Source organism: Felis catus, chromosome B3, assembly GCF_018350175.1.
Source record: "Felis catus isolate Fca126 chromosome B3, F.catus_Fca126_mat1.0, whole genome shotgun sequence".
NCBI lineage: Eukaryota > Metazoa > Chordata > Mammalia > Carnivora > Felidae > Felis > Felis catus.
The window spans coordinates 36,019,444-36,042,710 of NC_058373.1; the positions used below are offsets into that span (position 1 = coordinate 36,019,444).

General features: G+C 38.0%; 1 protein-coding gene across 15 annotated transcripts in view; it reads left to right on the forward strand.

Annotated features, from left to right (window-relative positions):
- The window catches only part of LOC105260622, a 66,506-nt gene that overhangs the window by 1,542 nt on the left and 41,697 nt on the right, over positions 1-23,267 (forward strand). Inside the window, exon 3 of one of the 15 annotated variants that reach the window (XR_002742875.2) lies at positions 1,543-1,598. The exons of 13 other annotated variants lie outside the window; for them this stretch is intronic. The gene's annotated coding sequence lies outside the window, so the exon portion shown is untranslated. One more of the 15 variants, XR_002742874.2, reaches the window with a different exon arrangement.

Genomic DNA, 23,267 nt, shown 5'->3' on the forward strand with positions numbered 1-23,267 from the left:
AATTAGTGTTTTTGTTGTCTTCTGATAAGTACCCAAGAGTGGAATTGCTGGATCCTATGGTAGCAATACTTTTAATCTGGGGTTGGGGGGGGGGGGGGAACCTCTATGCTGTTTTCCAAGATGCTTGCACCAATTTATAGTCCCACCGATTGTGCACAGGTGTTCCCTTTTCTTCACATCCTTATGACCACTTAGTATTCTTGTCTTCTTGATGATAGCCATTCTAACAGGTGTGAGGCGATATCTTACTCTGGTTTTAATTTGCATTTCCCCAATGATTGGTATTGTTGAGTATCTTTTCATGTGCTTTTTTGGCCATCGCATGCCTCTGAAAAATGTCTATTCAGATCTTTTGCCTATTTTTTTTTTATTTTTTTTTTAACGTTTATTTATTTTTGAGACAGAGAGAGACAGAGCATGAATGGGGGAGGGGCAGAGAGAGAGGGAGACGCAGAATCTGAAACAGGCTCCAGGCTCTGAGCTGTCAGCACAGAGCCTGATGTGGGGCTTGAACTCACGGACTGCGAGATCATGACCTGGCTGAAGTCGGACGCTTAACCGACTGAGCCACCCAGGCGCCCCTCTTTTGCCTATTTTTAATGGGATTTTTCTTTATACGGAGTTGTATGAGTTCAATGTTTATTTGTTTTTGAGAAAGAACCAGAGTACGAGCAGGGCAGGGGCAGAGAGAGAGGGAGACACAGAATCCGAAGCAGGCTCCAGGCTGTGAGCTGTCAGCACAGAGCCCGACGCAGGGCTAGAACTCACCACGAGATCATGACTTGAGCTGAAGTTGGACGCTTAACCGACCGAGCCATCCAGGCATCACTATAAATTTTTCTCCTATTCAGTAGGTTGCCTTTTCAGTTTGTTGATGATTTCCTTTGCTGTGCAGAAGTTTTTAGTTTGATGTAGTCCCACTTGTTTACGTTAGCTTTTTTGCCTTGGCTTTTGGAGTCAGATGCAAAAAAATCATTGCCCAGATCAGTGTCAGGTAGTTTACTGCCTATGTTTTCTTCTGGGAGTTTTATGTTGCAGGCAAGTCTTTAACCCGTTTTGAATTAATTTTTGTGTAAAGTTTAAGCTAGTGGTCCATTTTCATTCTTTTGCATGTGGCTGTCCAGTTTTCCCAACACCATTCATTAAGGAGACTGTCCTTTCCTGAGTGTATATTCTTTTGTCATAAATTAATTGAGCATATATGAATGGCTTTATTTCTGTATCATTGATCTGTGTGCCTGTTTTAATGTCAACGTCTGTTTGGTAACTGTAGATTTATGGTTTGAAATCAGGGAGCATGAAGTCTCCAGCTTTATTCTTTCTCAAGATTGCTTTGGCGATTCAGGGTCTGTTGTAGTTCCATACGAATTTGGGGATTGTTCCATCTCTGTGAAAAATGCCATTGGAATTTCAATGGAGATTGCTTTGAATCTATAGATTGCTTTGAGTAGTATGCACATTTTGATAATATGAATTTAACAGTTTAACAATTCTTCTGATTCATGACCACAAAATATCCTTCTTTTCTTTTTTTATTTTGAGAGAGAGAGAGAGAGACCGACCCAAGCAGACTCCATGCTCAGCACGGAGCCTGATGGGCTCCATCCATGACCCTGGGACCATGACCCAAGCTGAAATCAAGAATCAGGCACTCAATCTACTGAGCCACCCAGGTGCCCCCAAAATATCTATTTATTTGTGCCATCTTTCATTTCTTTTCATCAGGATCTTAACTTCTTTATTTTTGATATTTTTTAAATTTTCGATATTTTGAATTGTCTAAAACGTGTACATACTGTTTTACTACATGATATGAAACCTAAATGTAATTCCTCCTATCAAAAATGATTATCTTTACATTTTCCATCAACTATTTCCTTCTCGGAATTCACGTAGTTTCCTAGAAAGGTGGTGTAGTCAATGTCATTATTTCATAATCATCCCTGACCAAACATCTCCATTGGAATCCCCCAGTTTAGGGGGCACCTGGGTGGCTCAGTTAAGCATGCAACTTCGGCTCAGATCATGATTTCGCGGTTCCTGAATTCGAGCCCCATGTTGGGTTCAGTGCTGACAGCTCAGAGCCTGGAGCTTGCTTTGGATTCTGTGTCTCCCTCCCTCACTCTCAGCCCTTCCCTGCTTGTGATGTCTCTCTCTCTCAAAAATAAATATTAAAAAAAATTTTTTTAAAGGGAATCCCTCAGTTTAGGGACCCACTTGGATCACTCTTAGTCACAAATATGAACATATCTTAATATCCCAAACTTTTAAAAGAGCTTAAAAAATATCAAGCTTTCTGAAAATAAAAGTTATTATGAGTTTTCATCCAAATCTGAGAAGCACTTATAGTGGAATTTGGGTGGAAAAGGAATACATTTTAAAGCTATTGAAAAATTCAAACAAAAAAGAAAAATTCAAACCTTTCCAAAGTCAGAATGGATCAGTCCAAAACACAGTCACACCCCACCCCTCCACCCCATCTCCAGTGTACTTCAAAAAAAAAACAAAAACAAAAACAACTGATCTGGTAAATATGACACATCAACACAAAGTAAAACAAAATATCACTCTGTTGAACTATATTAATTAGAAGTCTTTTAAATCAATATTTTGTATCCCCTAATTGTTTTATAATTGTGGCAGCAAAACCTGAATGTTAGGGTATAAAAAAGGTAAAGTATAAGTTCTTCTCACTTGTAAATGGAAACACAAAAATCCAAAATAAAATGTGAATGTCAATTATGTCAGTAAAGCTGGAAAAAAATTAAGGATTAATGAACTGAGTGCAGTACTGTGTATGAAAATACGGTATATCGTGACTAAACAGGATAGCTCCACATAAAATCTATTAAAAATAATTCATTAACGAGTTAAAGAGGAAGATCTATATGAAATTCTTATAGATTCAAAAAAACCACTTGATAAAAATAAGTAACTATTCATGTTGACTCTTAGAAAATTGGAAGAGAAGGTAACTTCCTTAGCCTGATAAGGTATCTACTAAAAATCTATGGCAAACATCATACTTTTTTTTGCTTTTTTTTTTCCTTTGAGAGACTGAGAGAGAGAGCACAAGTGGGGGAGGAGCAGAGAGAGGGAGTCAGAGGATCTGAAGCGGGCTCTGTGTTGACAGCAGAGAGCCTGACGCAGGGCTCAAACTCCTAAACTGTGAGATCATGACCTGAGCTGAAGTCGGATGCTCAACCAACTGAGCACCAAGATGCCCCACAAACATCATACCTAATGGTGAAACTTTAAAACCTACTCTTTAAAATCAGGCACAAATAAGGATATCTCCTTTCTCTACTTCTGCTTCAATTACTATTTTAGAGTTTAGCTATCTCCATAAGACAAGAAAGGAAAAGGTTATTAAATTGGAGAGTTATAAACTCTCTTTATTCATAGGTAATATGATTATCCATAGGCAAAACAACGTAATAAGTAGTTCAGTAAGGTAGCTAGATTCAAGATTAATACACAAAAGATAGCAGCATTTCTGTGATCTGCCAAAGTCAATTACAAAATGTAGTATTAAAAAAAATACACCTTATGCAATAGCAACAAAAATCATTTTGTTTCAAGGAGTAAATCTAATAAGATATGCATGACCATTATTTAAAATTTTCTTAAGTTTATTTATTTATTTTGAGAGAGACCGAGTGAGAGCGGGGAAGGGGCGGAGAGAGAGAGAGAATCCCAACTAGGCTCTGCACCCTCAGCACAGCGCCCAGTGCTGAGCTCAGTCTCACAAACCATGAGATCGTGACCTGAGCCAAAGTCAAGAGTCGGATGCCCACTGACTGAGCCACTCAGGCGCCCCTTAAAAATTACAAAACTTTATGGAACATCAAAGGCAACCTAAATGGAGTGATATACCATATTCACAGATGGAAAGATTTTAAAATGGGTAATTCTCTCCAAATTGTGTAATTTCAATCGATATTCCAGTAGGGGTTTTGGTGAAATTTGACAAGTTGACCTTAAATTTTCATGGAAGGATCAAGGACCAATAATAATGAAGACAGTTTTCTAAAATATAACAGGCTTTACTTACATGTAAATTCCATGCAGGACACAAACTTTGGTTTGCCACTGCATTTCTTATGCCTAAAACAGTGTCTGGCACATAGGAGACACTCCAATAAATACATGCTGGATGAATTAAAACTGTGTTACTGACATAACAAATAGATAAATAGACCAATATAACAGAATCCAAAAATCCACTCTCATACGTATGGGACCTTGGTAAGTCAGAGGTACGGCTTTATAGATAGGGAGGGGGTGGACAGAGAGAGGGAAGAGTACCTTTTCAAAAAACATAGTACTGGGACAATTGGTTTTCTATCCACACGGAAATGGGGAAACAATGTTTTTAATTTTGTCCTTATCATACATCATATGAAAAGGAAAAGTCTAAAATTTTAGAGGAAAATGGGAGTTTATTAAGTGTATATGAAAGGTTTCTTAAGGCACAGAACATAAAGGAAAAGATTCATATATTTGATTACATTAAAATTGAAAACTATAAGCCAAAGAAACCATAACCAAACGTCTGAAAAACTATCATACTTAAGAGCCTGAGGGAACACAATGACTAAATGTGATACGGTTTCCTAGATGGGATCCTGGGAAAGACAAAAGTCATTAGATAAAAACTAAAGAATTCTAAATAAAATATGGACTTTAGTTAATAACAGTATATCAGTATTGGTTTACTAATTGTAACAAATATATTGATATGTTAAAAGTAGGAGAAACTGGCCTGAAGTATATGGAACTCTCTATGCTCAAAATATTTTGATAAAACTAAAATAATTCTAAAAATCAACTTTATTTTTCATTTTTATTGTTTTAAATTTACATCCAAATTAGTTAGCATATAGTGAAACAATGATTTCAGGAGTAGATTCCTTAGTGCCCTTACCCATTTAGCCCATCCCCCCTCCCACAACCCCTCCAGCAACCCTCAGTTTGTTCTCCATATTTATGAGTCTCTTTTGTTTTGTCCCCCTCCCTGTTTTTATATTATTTTTGTGTCCCTTCCCTTATATTCATCTGTTTTGTCTCTTAAAGTCCTCGTATGAGTGAAGTCATATGATTTTTGTCTTTCTCTGATTGACTAATTTCACTTAGCATAATATCCTCCAGTTCCATCCGCGTAGTTGCAAATGGCAAGATTTCATTCTTTTTGATCGCCGAGTAATACTCCATCGTATATATATATACCACATCTTCTTTATCCATTCATCCATCTATGGACATTTGGGCTCTTTCCATACTTTGGCTATTGTTGATAGTGCTGCTATAAACATGGGGGTGCATGTGCCCCTTTGAAACAGCACACCTGTATCCCTTCGGAACAACACACCTGTATCCCGTGGATGAATGCCTAGTAGTGCAATTGCTGGGTCGTAGGGTAGTTCTATTTTTAGTTTTTTGAGGAACCTCCATACTGTTTTCCAGAGTGGCTGCACCAGCTTGCATTCCCAAAAATTAACTTTATTTTTAAAAACACCTTGATGAGGTCCCAGTAGTTCATTTTTGCTTTTGTTTCCCTTGACTTTGGAGACATGACTATTTAGAAATTGCTGCGGCTGAGGTTAAAGAGTTTGCTGCCTGTTTTCTCCTCTAGGATTTTGATGGTTTCCTGTCTCACGTTAGGTATTTTATCTGTTTTGAATTTATTTTTGTGTATGGTGTAAGAGAGTTGTCCAGTTTCATCATATTGCATGTCGCTGTCCAGTTTTCCTAACACCATTTGCTGAAGAGATTGTCTTTTTTCCATTAGATATTCTTCCCTGCTTTGTTGAAGATAAGTTGGCCACATATTTGTGGGTCCATTTCGTGTTCTCTATTCTGTTCCGTTGATCTATGTGTCTGTTTTTGTGACAGTGCCACACTGTCTTGATGACTACAGCTTTGTAATACAGCTTGAAGCTCAGATTTATAATGTCTCCAGCTTTGGTTTTGTTTTGCAACATTACTTTGGCTAATCGGGGTCTTTTCTGGTTCCATACAAGTTGTAGAATTGTTTGTTCTAGCGCTCTGAAAAATGCTGGTGTTATTTTGATATGGATTGCACTGAATGTGTAGATTGTTTTGGGTAGTATACACATTTTAACAATATTCTTCCAGTCCATGAACATGGAATGCTTTTTCATGTCTTTGTGTCCTCTTCAGTTTCTTTCATAAGCATTCTCTAGTTTTCAGTGTACAGATTTTTTTTTTTTACCTCTTTGGTTAGGTTTATTCCTGGGTATCTTAAGGTTTTGTTACAGTTGTAAATGGGACTGATTCCTTGATTTCTCTTTCTGCTGCTTCATTATTGATGCATAGAAATGCAACAGATTTCTGTGTGTCGATTTTATATACTGTGACTTTGCTGAATTGATTTGAAGGGGCACATGCATCCCAATGTTTACAGTGTAGCACTATCAAGAATAGCCAGATTATGGAAAGAGCCTAAATGTCCATCAACTGATGAATGGATAAAGAAGATATGGTATATAGAAGATACACACACACACACACACACACACACACACACACACAGTGGAATATTGCTTGGTGATCAAAAAGAATGAAATCTTGCCATATGCAACAACATGGATGGAACTAGAATGTATTATGCTAAGTGAAATAAGTCAAACAGAGAAAAACAAATATTGTATGATTTTAGTCATATGTGGAATTTAAGGAACAAAACAGAAGAACATAGAGTAAGGGAAGGAAAAGATAAAAACAGAGAGGGAGGCAAACCATAAGAGACTCTTAACTATAGAGAAAAAACTGAGGGTTGCTGGAAGGAAGGTGGGGGATGGATGGGCTAAATGGATGATGGGCATTAAGGAGGGCCCTTATGAGGAGCACTGGTTGTTGTACATAAGCGATGAATCACTAAATTATATTCCTGAAACCAATACTACACTATATGGTAACTAATTTGAATTCAAATAAAAATAAAATCACCATAACCAAAATGGAAAAAATGTCAGATTAGGAGAAGATATGAGGCCCAAAGTACCCAAAGGCTGTATTTAAAGTCATAGAAATCAGTAAGAAAGTACAAAACTTTCCTGTTTTGCAAAACATCAAAAATTATCAACTAAGGGGTACCTGGCTTAGTTGGTAGAGCATGCAACTCTTGATCTTGGGGTCCTGAGTTCAGACTCCACAATGGGCATAGAACTTCAAACAAAATAAAATTTTCATCTAAAAGTATCTAGGGCTGAGGAATTTTTATTTAAACTTTAAAGATGAGACACAGCCATTAACAAACTGGTTAAGCGCTTTGATGCCAGGCTCAGGCTTGGGTTTAAATATGATCTCCACCATTTATGCTGTTGGGGTCCTTGAGCAAGTCATTAATCCTCTCGATCTGTTTCTTCACCTGTACAATATCGATAACACCTGGTCAGGATGTCAGCTACTGAGCACCCAGTTAACCAGTTAGTCTTCATAAAGGTTAAGGAGAGCAAGACATCAATTGCCCATACGTTTCCCTTTATTATGTGTACTTGTGGATTCAACATCATACTTTTACTTTAAACAAATTCTACTATCCCTCATCCCCCTATCGTAGTACAAACATCCTGTTAAGATGTATTTTCAAAAGACTAAGCCGGTGGGGGGGAGGGGGTGGGCACCTGAGTGACTCAGTTGGTTACGCGTCCACTCTTGGTTTCAGCTCAGATCATGATTGCAGGGTTCATGAGTTGGAGCCCTGCCTCAGGCTCTGTGCTTGGCAGCATGGAGCCTGCTTGGGATTCTCTCTCTCCGTCTCTCTCAAAATAAATAAATAAACATTAAAAAAAAAAAAAGGCTAAGCAGTATGCCAATTTAAAAAAATAAAAATAAGAAATGGAAAGGTTAAATCCAGTAACATCTACTGAAATACGATTAAACTTTAGTGCTCTGGAGCATTCTAGAAACACAGCTATGACATTGCTCACCACTATTAGTAACAAATAAGTGGGTTTTGTGGGTTAATATTACACTTTCACTGTTAATTAAAAAAATAGATTAAACTAGCATTGTGGTAAAAAAAAAATCAACCTCCAAAGAAATCCTGATTTAATCAGGGAAAAATGTATGTTTGCCTAGGTTAAGAATGTCGATTTCACCATGTTTTTCAGTATTACTTTTTCTAATTTATGTTGTCTCCAAGCTATGTTTTTTAGTTAAGTGTCTAGAAGAGCATATTTAATACGTGGATATTACAGTTGTCACACAAAAAAGACATTATCAATTTAATGTCAAATTACTTTTTATTTTCTACTGCTGTTTCATTTTTACAATTCCAAGAATTCTGTTCATTTTTTTCTATTGAAATGTATTTGACATATAATATTATGTAAGAGCGTATAATACCATGTGTATAATTTGATGCATTTGTATATTGGAATATGATTACCATTATGGCAATAATTAGCATCTCTGTCATATTACATAATTATCCTTTCTTTATAGTACTTAGAATAATTAAACTGTAGTGTCTTAGGGTGTCTGATGTTTGTAATACAATATTATTGTCTGTAGTCAGTGTACTGTGTGTTAGATCCTTAGGACTTACTTACTACAGTGTCTTAAGTGTGTACCCTTCAGAGCGTCTGTCTTGTGTCCCCAACCCCATCCGTTGATAGCCACCATTTTCTCTATTTTTACAAAAGTTTGGCTTTTTAAAATTCCACGTATAAGTGGTATCATACAGTATTTGCCTTTGGCTTGCCTCACTTAGTATAATGTGTTCAAGGTCCATCCATGTGGCAAATGGCAGGATGTCCTCCTTTCTCGTGGCTAATACTCCAGCGTGTGTCTGTATACCCCACATTTTTTAATCCATTCCTCTACTGAAGGGCACCTCAGTTGTGTCTCCATATCTTGGCTGTTGTAAATAGTGCTGCAGCGAACATAGGGGTGCAGATGTCTTTTCAAGTTAGTGTTTGATTTTCTTCAGGTAAATACACAGAAGTCTGAATCCTACGGTAGTTCTAATTTTAATTTTTGGGGGAACCTCCATCTGTGTCCGTAGTGCCTGGACCGCTTTCCATTCCTACCGATGGTGCACAAGGCTTCCCTTCTTTCCACATCCTTGCTAGCGCTTGTAACTCTTGTCTTCTTGACGATGGCTGTTCCAACAGCTGTGAGGCGATATCTCACTGCTGTTTCTTTTGCATTTCCCTGATGATTAGTGATGTTGAGCATCTTTTCGTATACCTGGTGGCAATCTGTATGTCTTCTTTGGAAAAATGTCCATTTAGTTATTCTTCCCAGTTTTAAATCAGGTTGTTTTTCTCCTATTGAGTTGTATGAATTCTCTGTATATTTTGGATATTAACCCTTCATCTGATGTACGGTTTGCAAAAATTTTCTTCCATTTTTTGGGAAATGGTTGCCTTTTGTATTGTTATGTTGTTGTTGTTCAAAAGGTTTTTTTTACTTATTTTGAGAGAAAGATTGAGAGCAAGCAAAGGAGGGGCAGAGAGAAAGGGAGACAGAATCCCAAGCAGGCTCCACACTGTCAGTGCAGAGCCTGATGCAGGGCTCAAACTCATGAACCGTGAGATCGTGACCTGAGCCAATATCAAGAGTTAGACGTTTAACTGACTCAGACACCCACGTTATTCGTTAAGTTTGATGTAATCCCTTCTGTTGATTTTTGCTTTTGTTGTTTGGTGTCATATCCAAAAATCATTGCCAAAACCAGTCTCAAGGAGCTTCTTCCCTAGGAGGAGTTTTATAGTATCAGTTCTTAAGGTCAAGTCTGTAATCTATTTTGCGTGAATTTTTGTGAGTGGTGTAAGATAGGTGTCCAGTTTCATTGTTCTGCATCTGTTTATCCAGTTTTCTCAACATTTGTTGAAGAGACTGTCTCTTCCCCATTTGGTGCTATTAGCCACCTTGCCAAATGTCAGTTTAAATGTATATTGTTAAATGTATAAGCCAAGGTTAATTTTGGGCTCTCCATTCTGTTTGTCACTGTATCTGTTTTGTGCCAGTACCATACTGTTTTTAATACTGTAGTTTGGTAGTATAGTTGAAATCAGGAAGTGCAATACCTCTGGTTTTGTTCATTAGCTATTTGGAGTCTTTTGTGGTTCTGTACAAACTTTACAGTTTTTTTTTTTTTTTCTGTTTCTGTGAAGAATGCCATTAGTATTTGATGGGGATTCTGTGGAATCTGCAGATTGTTCTGAGTTGTATAGACTTTTTAACAATATCAATTCTTCCAATACATGAACACGGGCTGTCTTTCCATTTGTTTGTGTCTTTTTAGATTTTTTTTTCAGAAGTCTTACAGTTTTTGTTGTACAAAACTTCTCACCTCCTAGGTTAAATTTATTCCTAAGTATTTCATTGTTTATGATGCTATTGTGAATAGGAAAGATTTCTTTTTTTGTGATCTTTATTATACTTTATTTTTTTTCTTTTTAAATTTTTATGTTTATTTTTGAGAGAGAGAGAAAGACACAGAGCATGAGCAGGGAAGCAGCAGAGAAGGGGGGCACACAGAATCCGAAGCAGGCTCCAGGCTCTGAGCTGTCAGCACAGAGCCTGACACGGGGCTTGAACTCACGAACCATGAGATCATGACCCGAGCCGAAGTCGCCCACTTAACCGACTGAGTCACCCAGGCGCCCCGATTATACTTTTCTTTTAATACTTAATCGTTTTATTGAAACATAATTGACATACAATTAGTTTCAAATGTACAACATATTGATTCCACAATTCTGTGCATTTCTCATTGCTCATCATGATAAGTGTAATAACCACACAACATTATTACAGTATCATTGATGATATTCCCTTTGCTGCACTTTTCATTTCTATGGCTTACTTATCTTACAACTGGAAGTTTGTACTTCCAGTCCTCTTTATTTTGTCCATCCCTCTACTCGCCTCCCTTCTAGCAATGGCCAGTTTGTTCTCTGTACTTAAGAGTCTGTTTGTTTTGTTTTTTAGATTCCAAATATAAGTGAAACCATGTGTTATTTGTCTTTCTCTGTCTGACTTATTTCACTTAGCATAATATCCTCTAGGTCCATCCAGGTTTTTGCAGATGGCAATACCTGATTCTTTTTTATGGCCAAGTAACATTCTGTGTGTGTGTGTGTGTGTGTGTGTGTGTGTGTGTGTGTGTGTGTGTATGTGTATGTATGCCACATCTTCTTTATTCATCCACTGATGGACACTTCAGTTGCTTCCATATCTTGGCTATTGTACGTAATGCTGTAATGAACATAGAAGGGCGTATATCTTTTGAATTAGTGTTTTCATTTTGGTGGGTAAATACCCAGTAGTGGAATTCCTGGATCATTTGGTATTTCTGTTTTTAATTTCTTGAGGAACTGCCATATTGTTTTCCACAGTAGCTGCACCAATTTACGTGCTCACCAGCAGTGCACAATGTTCTGTTTTCACCACAGAACCCTCACCAACGCTTGTTATTTCTTGTCTTTTGGGTACTGGACATTGTAACAGGTGTGAGGTGATGTATCATTGTGGTTTTGATTTGTATCTCCCTGATGATTAGTGATGTTGAATATCTTTTCATGTGTCTGTCGGTGATCTGTATGTCTTCTTTAGAAAAATGTCTACTCAGGTGGTCTGCTCATTTTTAATTGGATTATTTGCATTTTTTTGGTGTTGAGCTGTATGAGTTCTTTACATATTAACCCCTTATTGGAGGTATCATTTGCAAATATCTTCTCCCATTCACTAGGGAGAAAACCTTGTTTTGTTGACGGGTTTCTTTCACTGTGCAAAAGCTTTTTATTTTGATGTAGTCCCAAGAGTTTATTTTTCCTTTTGTTTCCCCTGCCTGAGAAAACAGATCCATATATATGGTGCTGAAGCCAAATTCCATCACATTACTCCTTATGTTTTCTCTTAGATTTTTATGGCTTTAGGTCTCACATGTAGGTCTTTAATCCATTCTGTTTATTTTTCTGTATGATGTAATAAAGTGGTCCAGTTTCATTCTTTTGCATATAGTTGTCCAGTTTTCCCAATACCATTTCTTGAAACAACTGTCTTTTCCTCATTTTATATTCTTGCCTCTTTTGTCATAGATAAAACGACTGTTTAAGTGTGGATTTGTTTCTGGGCTCTCTGTCCTGTTCCGCTGAACTGTGTGTCTGTATTTATGTCAGTACTATATTGTTTTGATTACTACAGCTTTGTAGTATATCTTAAAATTTGGAATTATGATACCTCCAGCTTTGTTCTTCTTTCTCAAGATTGCTTTGGCTATTTGAGGTCTTTTGTGATTCCATGCAAATTTTAGGATTATTTGTTTCGGTTCTGTGGAAAATGCTATTAGTATTTTGATAGGGATAGCACTGAATCTGTAGATTGCTTTAGGTAGTATAGACATTTAACAACATTCATTCTTCTAATCCATGAACATGGTATATCTTTCCACTTGTGTCATCTTCAATTTCTTTCATCAGTGTTTTATAGGTTTTGAAGGACAAGTTTTTCACCTCATTGATGAAGCTTTTTCCTAATAATTTATTGTTCAAGGTACTGTTTCCTCATTGATTTTCTGCCTGGGTGATCTAGCCATTGATGTAAGTGGGGTGTCAAAGTCCCCTATTATTATTGTATTACTGTTAATTTCTCCCCTTGTGTCTATTAATTGTTCCTGTGTTGGGTGCATAGGATTGATCCCTTTATTATTATGTAGTGTTCTTTGTTGCTTGCTATAGTCATTGCTTTTCTTTTTTCTGTGAATATTTGAGATTTTTAAATTTTTTTTATTAGAGAGCGTGAGCAGGGAGAAAGAGGTGGGGGGGGAGGGAGGGAGGGAGGAAAGGAAGAGAGAGAGAGAGAATGAATGAGTGAATATCTCAAGCAGGCTCCACACTCAGCACAGAGCCCGACGTGGGGCTCAATCCCATGACCCTGGGATCACAACCAGCTGGGCGACCCAGGCGCCCCTATTATTTTTTCTTCTCAGATTTTTATTTAAATTGTAGTTAGTTAACATAAAGTGCAATATTGGTTTCAGGAGTAGAATTAAGTGATTCATCATTTACATACAATACCCAGTGCTCATCATAACAAGTGCCCTCCTTAATACCTGTCACCCATCTAGTCCATACCCTGGCTATCTCCCTCCCTCAATCCTCAGGTTGTTCTCTATCCTTAAGAGTCTCTGGTTTGTTTCATTCCCTCTTTTCCCCCCCTCCTATATATTTATCTGTTTTGTTTCTTAAATTCCACATATGGGTGAAATCATATGGTATTTGTCTTTCTCTGACTGACTGACTTTGCTTAGCATAACACACTCTAGCTCCATCCAGGTTGTTGCAGATGGCAAGATTTCTTTCTTTTTGATGGCTAATACTCTTCTGTGTGTGCGCGCGCGCGCGCTACATCTTTATCCCTTCATCAGTCGTTGGACATTAGGGCTGTCTCCGTAGTTTGGCTATTGTTGATAATGCTGCTGTAAGCATTGAGGTGCATGAAACCCTTCAAATCTGTACCTTTGTATCCTTTGGGTAAATACCTAGTAGTGTAATTGCTGGGTTGTAGGATAGTTCTATTTTTAACTTTTAGAGGAACCTCCATATTGTTTTCCAGAGTGGCTGCACCAGTTTGCATTCCCACCAGAGTGCAAGAGGGTTCCCCATTCTTAGCATCCTCACCAACACCTGTTGTTTCTTGTGTTGTTAATGTTAGCTATTCTGAGAGGCGTGAGGTGGTAACTCATTGTGGTTTTGATTTGTATTTCCCTGATGGTGAGTGATGTTGAGCATCTTTTCATGTGCCTGTTAGCCATCTGGATGTCTTCTTTGTAAAAGTGTGTATTCATGTCTTCTATCCACTTCTTAACTGGATTATTTGTTTTTTGGGTGTTGAGTTTTATTAAGTTCTTTATAAGTTTTGGATACTAACCCTTTATCACATATGTCATTTGCAGATATCTTCTCCCATTCTGTAGGCTGCCTTTTAGTTTTGTTGATTGTTTCCTTTGCTGTGCAGAAGATTTTTATCTTGATGAAGTCTCGGTAGTTCATTTTTGTTCTTGTTTCCCTTGCCTCTGGCAACATGTCTTGTAAAAAGTTGTTGCAGCCAGTCAGAGGAGTTACTGCCTGTGTTCTCTAAGAGATGGTTTGCTGTTTCACATTTAGGTCTTTCATCCATTTTGAATTTATTTTTGTGTATGGTGTAAGAAAGTGGTCCAGTTTCATTCTTCTGCATGTTGCTGTCCAGTTTCCCGAAGATCATTTGTTGAAGAGACCGTCTTTTTTTCCACTGGATATTTTTTCTGTTTTGTTAAAGATTAGTTGACCCTACAGGTGTGGGTCCATTTCTGGGTTTTGTATTCTGTTCCATTGATCTACTTGTCTGTTTTTGTGCCAGTACCATACTGTTTTAATGAGTACAGCTTTATAAGAGCCTGAAATCCGGAATCATGATGCCTCCTGGTTTGTTTTTCTTTTTCAGGATTGCTTTGGCTATTTGGAGTCTTTTGTGTTTTCATACAAATTTTAGGATTATTTGTTCTAGCTCTGTGAAAAATGCTAGTGGTATTTTGATGGGGATTACATTAAATGTTTAGATTGCTTTGGGTAGTATAGACATTTTAATAATGTTTGTTCTTCTAATTCATGAACATGGAATGCTTTTCCGTTTATTGGTGTCCTCTTTAATTACTTTCATAAGTATTATATAACTTTTAGGGTATAGATCTTTTACCTCTTTCATTAGATTTACTCCTGGGTATCCAATTGTTTTTGGTGCAATTACAAATGGGATCAATTACTTGATTTCTTTTTCTGCTGTTTCATTATTGGTGTATAGAAATGCAACAGATTTCTGTACACTGATTTTATATCCTGCAACTGTGCTAAATTCCTGTATTAGTTCTAGCAATTTTTTGCTGGAGTCTTTCAGGCTTTCTACATAGAGTATCATGTCATCTGCAGATAGCGAAAGTTTGACTTCTTCCTTGCTGATTTGGATGCCTTTTATTTCTTTTTGTTGTGTGATTGCTGAGGCTAAGACTTCCAATACTATGTTAAATAGTAATGGTAAGAGTGGACATCCTTGTCTTGTTCTTGACCATAGGGGAAAGGCTCTCTGTTTTTCCTTATTGAGGATGATATTAACTGTGAGTCTTTCATATATCGCCTTTTAGGTGTTGGGGTATGTTCTATCTATCCCTGCTTTGTTAGGGTTTTTGTCAAGAATGGATACTGTATTTTGTCAATTGCTTTTTCTGCATCTATTGCAAGGATCATATGGTTTTTAATCCTTTCATTTATTAATGTGTATCACATTAATTGATTTTCAAATATGGAACCAACCCTGCAGCCCATGAATAAATCCTACCTGATTGTGGTGAATAATTCTTTTAATGTACTGTTGAATTCAATTTCATAGTATCTTGATGAGAATGTTTGTATCCATGTTCATTGGGGATATTGGCCTGTAATTCTCCTTTTTAGTGGGGTCTTTGGTTTTGGAATCAAGGTAATGCTGGCCTCATAGAATGAGTTTGGAAGTTTTCCTTCCATTTTTGTTTTGTGGGACAGTTTGAGAAGAATAGGTGTTAACTCTTATTTAAATGTCTGGTAGAATTCTCCTGGAAGCCATCTGGTCCTGGACTTTTGTTTGTTGGGAAATTTTTGATTACTGTTTGAATTTCTTTGTTGGTTATGGGTCTGTTTAAATTTTCTGTTTCTTCCTGTTTCTGTTTCATAGTTTGTATGTTTCTAGGAATTTATCCATTTCTTCAAGATTGCACAGTTTGTTGGCATATAATTTTTCATAATATTCTCTTATAATTGCCTGTACTTCTGTGGTGTTGGTTGTGATCTCTCTTCTTTCATTCATGATTTTATTTGGGTCCTTTCTCTTTTCCTTTGGATAGGTCTAGCTAGGGGCTTATCAGTTTTATCCTTTCAAAGAACCAGCTCATAGTTTTGTTGATCTGTTCTACTGGGGGTTTTTGTTTGTTTGTTTGTTTCTGTATCATTTATTTCTGCTCTAATCTCTGTTATTGCCCTTCTTCTGCTGGCTTTAGGCTTTATTTGCTGTTCCTTTTCTAGCTCCTTTAGGTGTAAGGTTAGGTTGTATATTTGAGACCTTCCTTGCTTTTTGAGGTAGGCCTGTGTTGCAATATACTTCCCTCTTAGGACTGCCTTTGCTGTGTCCCAAAGGTTTTGGACTATTAAGTTTTCATTTTCATTTGCTTCCATGCACTTTTTTATTTCCTCATTAATTTCCTGGTTATTAGGATGTTCTTTAATCTCCAAGTATTTGTGGTCTCTCCAAATCTTCCCTTGGAGTTCACTTCAAGTTTCATAGCGTTGTGATCTGAAAATAAGCATGATATAATCTCAGTCTTTTTGTACTTGTTGAGGGCTGATTTGTGACCCAGTATGTGATCTGTTCTGGAGAATGCTCCATGTGCACTCAAAAAGAATGTGTATTCTGATGCTTTAGGATGCATTGTTCTGAATATATCTGTTAAGTCCCCATCTGGTCCAGTGTGTCATTCAAAGCCATTGTTTCCTTGTTGACTTTCTGCTTAGATGATCTGTCCATTTCTGTGAGTGTGTTGTTAACGTTCTGTGTTAGTACTGTATGAGTGTCTGTAATACTAGTGTATTATTGTCAATGAGTTTCTTTATGTTTGTGATTGATATATATATTTGGATGCTTTCAAGTTGGGGGCATAAATATTTACGATTGTTAGATCTTCTTGATGGATAGACTCTTTAATTATGATGCAGTGCCCTTCTTTATCTCTTGTTTCAGTCTTTGGTTTAAAATCTACTTTGTCTAACATAAGTATGGCTGCTCCAATTTCTTTTGGCATCCATTAGCATGATAGATGGTTCTCCATCCCTTCACTTTCAATCTGCCTATGTCTTTAGGTCTAAAATGAGTCTCCTGTAGATAGCATATAGATGGGTCTTGTTTTGTTATCCATTCTGATACCCTATGTCTTGTCTTTTGATTGGAGCATTTAGTCCATTTACATTCAGGGTGATTATTGAAAGATACGAGGTTAGTGCCATTGTGTTACCTATAAAGTCGGTGTTTCTGGTAATGTTCTCTGTTCTAGTCTTTGTTCCTTTTGGGTTTTTTCCCCCACTCACAGAGTCCCCCTTAATATTTCTTGCAGGGCTGGTTTAGTAGTCATGAACTCCTTTAGTTTTTCTTTGAGAAACTCTTTATCTCTCTTATTCTAAATGACATCCTTGCTGGTAAAGTATTCTTGGCTGCGTATTGGGGTTCACCTTGTTAGGGACTCTCTTTTGCTTCCTGGACCTAGGTGTTTGTTTCCTTCCCCAGAGCGGGGAAGTTTTCAGCTGTTGTTTCTTCAAATGAGTTTTCTGCCTTCGCTCTCTCTCTTCTCCTTCTGGTAGTCTGTAATGTGAATGCTATTATACTTGCCGATGTCACAGATGCCTTTTGTCAGGTCCAGTGAGCATCTTTATGACCGTTATTTTGATTTTTTTATAAAGCATATTATGTGTATTTCATTTAGCTCTTCTTCTGCGGTTTGTCTTACTCTTTGGTATGTATTCCCCTGTCTCCTCATTTTGCCTAGCTGTTTTTTTTTTTTTTATGTATTGGTCGGTCAGGAATATCTCCTGGCTTGAAAATAGTGGCCTTGTGTAGAAGCGGTCCTGTGGTGCCCTGTAGTGCAGACACCCCTGGTCACCAGAACCAAAGAGGATACGTCTTTGTGGGCTGTGTGTGCCTTCTTGTTGGGGCTAAGCTGTGATCGCCCTCAGCCCCGCTAGTTACACTTACCTGCTTTGCCTGCTGTGGGCATCCGGGGAGTTTACTCCCCCACCGTTGACAGGCCTCTGCAGCAGCAATGGGTTTCATTAGTGGACAGGGCCGGCAGTCGGTCCAGCTGTCTGGACGTAGCCTCTGCCACAGCTGTAGGGCTTGCTCCGTCCACAGTCAGCTAAGAGGCTCAGCTGCAGAAACTGTGGGCACGTTGGTGTGTGGGCTTATTCCCACCATGGCTCAGGGCAGGAGTCACTTTGGAGTGACTCCTGTGAGGCAGGGAGTTGCATTTGGGCAGGTCTGCAGGAGAACGCCAGGGTGGGGCATGCAGTGCTGGCAAAGTAGGTGGAGAGTTTAGCGCTGGCTCCTGCAAGTATCAGCTATCTAAGCTGAAGAAGAAGAGAAATGGTGGCCACCAGCACTTTTGTCCCTGGAGAACTCTCCTTCCTGCAGATCCCTGCCTCTTCAACACACCTTCTAAATTTAGTCAGTTTATCTCCTTCGTGTAAACCCCAGGGGCTTTTCAGACTGCTGGTTTTGTGCTGTGTCTCTAGCCATTTAGTGTATTGGCACTTTAAGGGCTGTGACTGTTTCCTGTCACCTGTCTCCTGAATTTTAAAGCTCCTGGGAGGAAGGCCCATTGGTTTCCAAAATCAGAGGTCATAAGGACTCCTCTTCCCCATTCTGGGTCCCCAGTGCCAGGGATGCCTGGTGTGGGATCCTCTTCTCCATGCTTGTGATGTCCCTCCTGTTTGTGTCTAGTTACACCAGGAGGCTGGTTCCCAGCCATGTCTCCACCCCCTGCACTTGTTTATGATTAGCTGTGGAAGGTCTGTTCTGTCAGTTTTCAGGTCATTTTCAGAATTGGTCGTATAGATGTAGCTGTTGTTTCAGTGTGTCCGTGGGACAGGGTGAACTCAGGATCCTCCCACTCTGCCACCTTCCCAAAATTCTCTCAGGAAGTTTATTTTTTTGTCCAGATGTTTCACACATAGTGTATAGAAATGAAACTGATTTTGGTATGTTAGTTTTGTATTCTGCAACGTTATTGAAATAATTGATTAGCTCCAACAGTTTTTTGGTTGAATCTTGGGATTTTCAATATACAGAATCATATCATTTAAAATTAGTGACTGGGTGGCTCAGTCGGTTAAGTGTCCGACTTCGGCCCAGGTCATGATCTCGCCATCTTGAGTTTGAGCCCCACGTTGGGCTCTGTGCTGACGGCTCAGAGCCTGGAGCCTGTTTCAGGTTCTGTGTCTCCCCCTCCGCCCCTCCCCCACTCATGCTCTGTGTCTCTCCAAAATAAATAATTAAAAAATCATAAAAAAATAAAAATAGTGACAGTTTTACTTCTTTCTTCTCAATTTGGATGGATTTTAGTTCTTTTTCTAGCCTAATTGCTGGGACTTCCAGTACTGCATTAGAAAAGAGTGTTGAGAGTAGACATTCTAGGGGCGCCTGGGTGGCTCAGTTAAGCGTCTGACTTCGGCTCAGGTCATGATCTCACAGTTGGTGGGTTCGAGCCTTGCCTCTGGCTCTGTGCTGACCGCTCAGAGCCTGGAACCCGCTTCAGATTCTGTGTTTCCCTCTCTCTCTGCCCCTCCCCTGCTTGTGCTCTGTCTCTGCCTCTCAAAAATAAGTAAAAATGTTTTTAAAAATTTTTAAAAATAAAAGAGTGTTGAGAGTAGAGATTCTAGTCTTGTTTCTGATCTGAGAGGAAAAGCTTTCATTATTTTTCTTTCTGTGTTGAGTGTATTATCTGTAGGTTTGATGTATATAGCCCTTAGTATGTTCCTTCTATATCCCATGTACCAAGGGTTTTTATCATGAAAGCATGTTGTATTTTGTCAAGTGGTTTTTCTGCATCTATTAAGATGATCATGTGATTTTTATCTTTCATTGTGTTAATGTGATAAACCACACTTAGTGATTGGTGTGTATTGCATCACAGAGATAAATCGCACTTGGACATGGTGTATAACTCTTTTTATGTGTTCTTGAATTCAGTTTGCTAATATTTTGTTGAGAATGTTTGCATTTATATTCATCAGGGATACCGATCTTCAGTTTTCTTGTGGTGTCCTTATCTCACTTCGGTATCTGGCCTTGTTGAATGAGTCTGGAAGTATCTCTGCCTCCTCAATTGTTTGCAAGAGTTTGAAAAAGATTGCTGTTAATTATTCTTTGAAGGTTTGGTAGAACTTGCCTGTGAAACCATCTGGTCCTGGGGTTTTCTATGTTGTGAAGTTTTAGTTACTGATTCAATCCCTTTGCCCATTATTCAACTTTTAAGATAGTCTATTTCTTTCTGACTCAGGGGTGGTAGGTTGTGTGTTTCTTGAAATTTATCCATTTCTTCTAGGGTAATTGACATAACAGTTGTTCATTGTAGTCTCTTCTGGTCCTATGTGTAGTATCAGTTGTAATGTGTCCTTTTTCATTTCTTATTTGAATCTTTTTTTTTTTTCTTACTCTGGCTAAAGGCCTGTCAATTTTGTTTACCTTTTCAAAGAACCAGCTTTTAGTTTTGTTGATCCTTTCTGTTGTTTTTCTGGTCTCTGTTTTATTTATTTACACTCTGATATTTATGATTTCCTTCCTTCTGATAACTTTGAGTTCGTTTTTCCGAGTTCTTTGGGGGAAAAGTTTATTTGTGGTTTTTCTGATTCCGTAACATATGCATTTATTGCTATAAACTTTCCTCTCAGATCTGCTTTTATTACATCCCATGAGATTTGATATGCTCTATTTCCATTTTCCCTTGTTCCAAGGTAATTTTTATTTCCCTTTTGATTTCTTCTTTGACCAGTTGGGTTGTTCAGAGCATGTTGTTAGTTTCACATATTTGTAAATCTTCCTTCCAGTCTCCTTTTGTTGTCGATTCCTAGTTTCATACCATAGTGGTCAGAAAAGATAATTTAAGTGGTTTCAGTCTTCTTAAATTTGCTGAGACTTGTTTTGTGCCCCGTTATGTGGAAAACATTCCATGTGCACTCAAAAGGAATACGTGTTCTGCCCCTGTTGGATAGAATGTTCTGTATACATCTGTTATTTTTGTTTGAGAGTATAGTTGTTTTATTTCCTTGTCAATTTTCTGTCTGGATGGTTTATTTATTGCTGACAGTGGGCTACCAAAGTCCTCTAGTATTGTTGTCTATTTCTTCCTTTACATCTGTTAGTATTTGCTTAATAGATTTTGGTGACTCAGTGTTGGGTGTGTGTATAGTTACTATTGTGAGATCTTCCTGATGTATTAACCCTTTTATCATAAAATGATCTTCTCTGTCTCTTTTTATTGTTTGTAGGCTACATATCTGTTTTGTCTGGTCTAAGTATAGCTAGCTATTCCTGTTTTCATTTGGTTTCCATGGAAGAGGAATATCCTCTTCCATCCTTTCCCTCTGAGCCTCTGTGTGTCTATAAAGTTGAAATGAGTGGGGCGCCTGGGTGGCTCAGTCAGTTGAGCATCCAACTTCAGCTCAGGTCATGATCTCACAATATGTGGGTTTGAGCCCTGCGTCAGGCTCTGTGTCTTCCTCCCCACTCATGCTGTCTCTTTCAAAATTAAATAAACATTTAAAAAAAATTTTTTTAAGTTGAAATGAGCTTCCTATAGGCAGCATATGGTTGGGTCTTGTTTTTAATCAAGCTAGTGTGCCTTTGATTGATGGATTCAGTCCATTTATACTGAGCAATTATTGATCTTAAGGACTTACTACTGCCATCTTCTATTTAGCCTTCTGGTTGTTTGGTATTTCCTGGTCCTTTTTCCCTTTCTTTTTACCCTCATAACATGGTGGCTTTCCATGGTGATTTGTTCAGTTTCCCTTTTGTTTTGTTTTGTTTTGTGACTCTATTCTAGATTTTTGCTTTGTGGTTACCTTGTGGCTTACATAAAACATCCAAGGAGTCCTTTTTATGCTGATAAATACACCATATTTCCATATAAAGTTTCCACCTTTTTACTCCTCCCTTTATATTTTTGATGTCAGTTTACCTTTTTTGCTGTATATTCTTTGAGGAATTCTAGTGGTTGTAGTTTTTTTTATTGCTTTTTTTGTTAAGCCTTTGTAATTAAGTGGTTAACCTATCATTCTAATACAGTTTTCCAATTCTGTTTTTTCACCTTTGACTAGAGTATAATGCAATTTCATTTGCTTTTATGTCACTAATTAGCGTCTTTCCATCTCAGCTTGGAGAATTCCTTCCAGCATTTCTTGAAAGGCAGGTGTAATGGTGCTAAACTCTCTGTTTTTGTCAGGGAAAGCCTTTATTTCTCCTTCATACCTGAAGCATATCTGCCAGATACAGTGTTCTGGGCGAGCAGCTTTTATTTTTCAGCATTTTGAATAGGTTATTCCATACCCTCCTGGTCTGTACAATGTGTGCTGTGAAATCTGATAGGGTAATGGAGGTTCCTTTGTAGGTTACCTTCATTTTTCCCTGGCTGCCTTTAAGACTTAACAGGTTCAATATAATGTCTAGGAGAGCATCTTATTGCATTGAGATAATAGAGTGTTCTGTTAGCTTTTTGGACTTGCCCAGTTCCTTCCCCAGGTTTGAGAAATTGTTACTATTTCTCTAAATATACTCTCTGCTCCCTTTTCCCTTTCTACTCCTCTTGGTGGACCAGTTATTCTTACGTTTGTTTTTCTCATCATATATGATAGTTCTTGTAGGGTTTCTTCATTTTTAAAATCTGAGTTCTCCTGAGTCATTTCTAAATTTCTATCTTTCAGGTCAGTAATTTTTTCTTCCATCTGATCTGCCCTGTTCCCTAAGCTGTCTAATGCATTTCTTCATCTTACTCATTGAATTTGTCAGCTCCAGAAATTGTGTGGGACTTTTTAAAAATTTCAAACTCCTTTGTAAAAAAACATCTAACGTTTAATAATTTTATTCCTAAATTGAAGCATATTCCCATTTTCTTGTAAGCTCATCAAATCTTTGTAACAACTATTTTGAATTATTTGTTAAATCACAACATTTTGCACCTTTGTGTTGCTGGAGAATTTTGTGTGTGTGCAGTACCATAGTATTGCATTTGAAATTGCACACACTTTTCTTGTTGTTTATTTCGTTACAGTTGTAAGATTGGCAATTACAGACCTTTCTTTTGTTTCCCAGAAGGTGGTGCAATAGCTCAAGTTTTTGGTTTCTTCTTAACCTGAGCTGGTTCTGGGGCTGCACTCAGGAGTGCATGTAAAAAAAGCCAATGTAGAAGCTGGTAGGGGTGAGGGGAAGTATAGGCTTAGCACTGGATTTTGTGATTGCCTACAGACGGGTAGGGAGATCCTGGAATGAGGGTACTCCCAGAGGTCCATGTGCAGACCTCCTGCTGAAATCCCAAAGCAGTCAGCAAGGAATGTTCCTTCAGTGTCCTTTGATATTTTTGTCTGTCTGTTCCCTTTTCCCTCTCCGCAGTCAGGGAGTTCCCTCTTCAAAGTTGTGTTGCTAGAGAGAAATGGGTCCTTGAGCAGGAGAAATACATCCCCCCC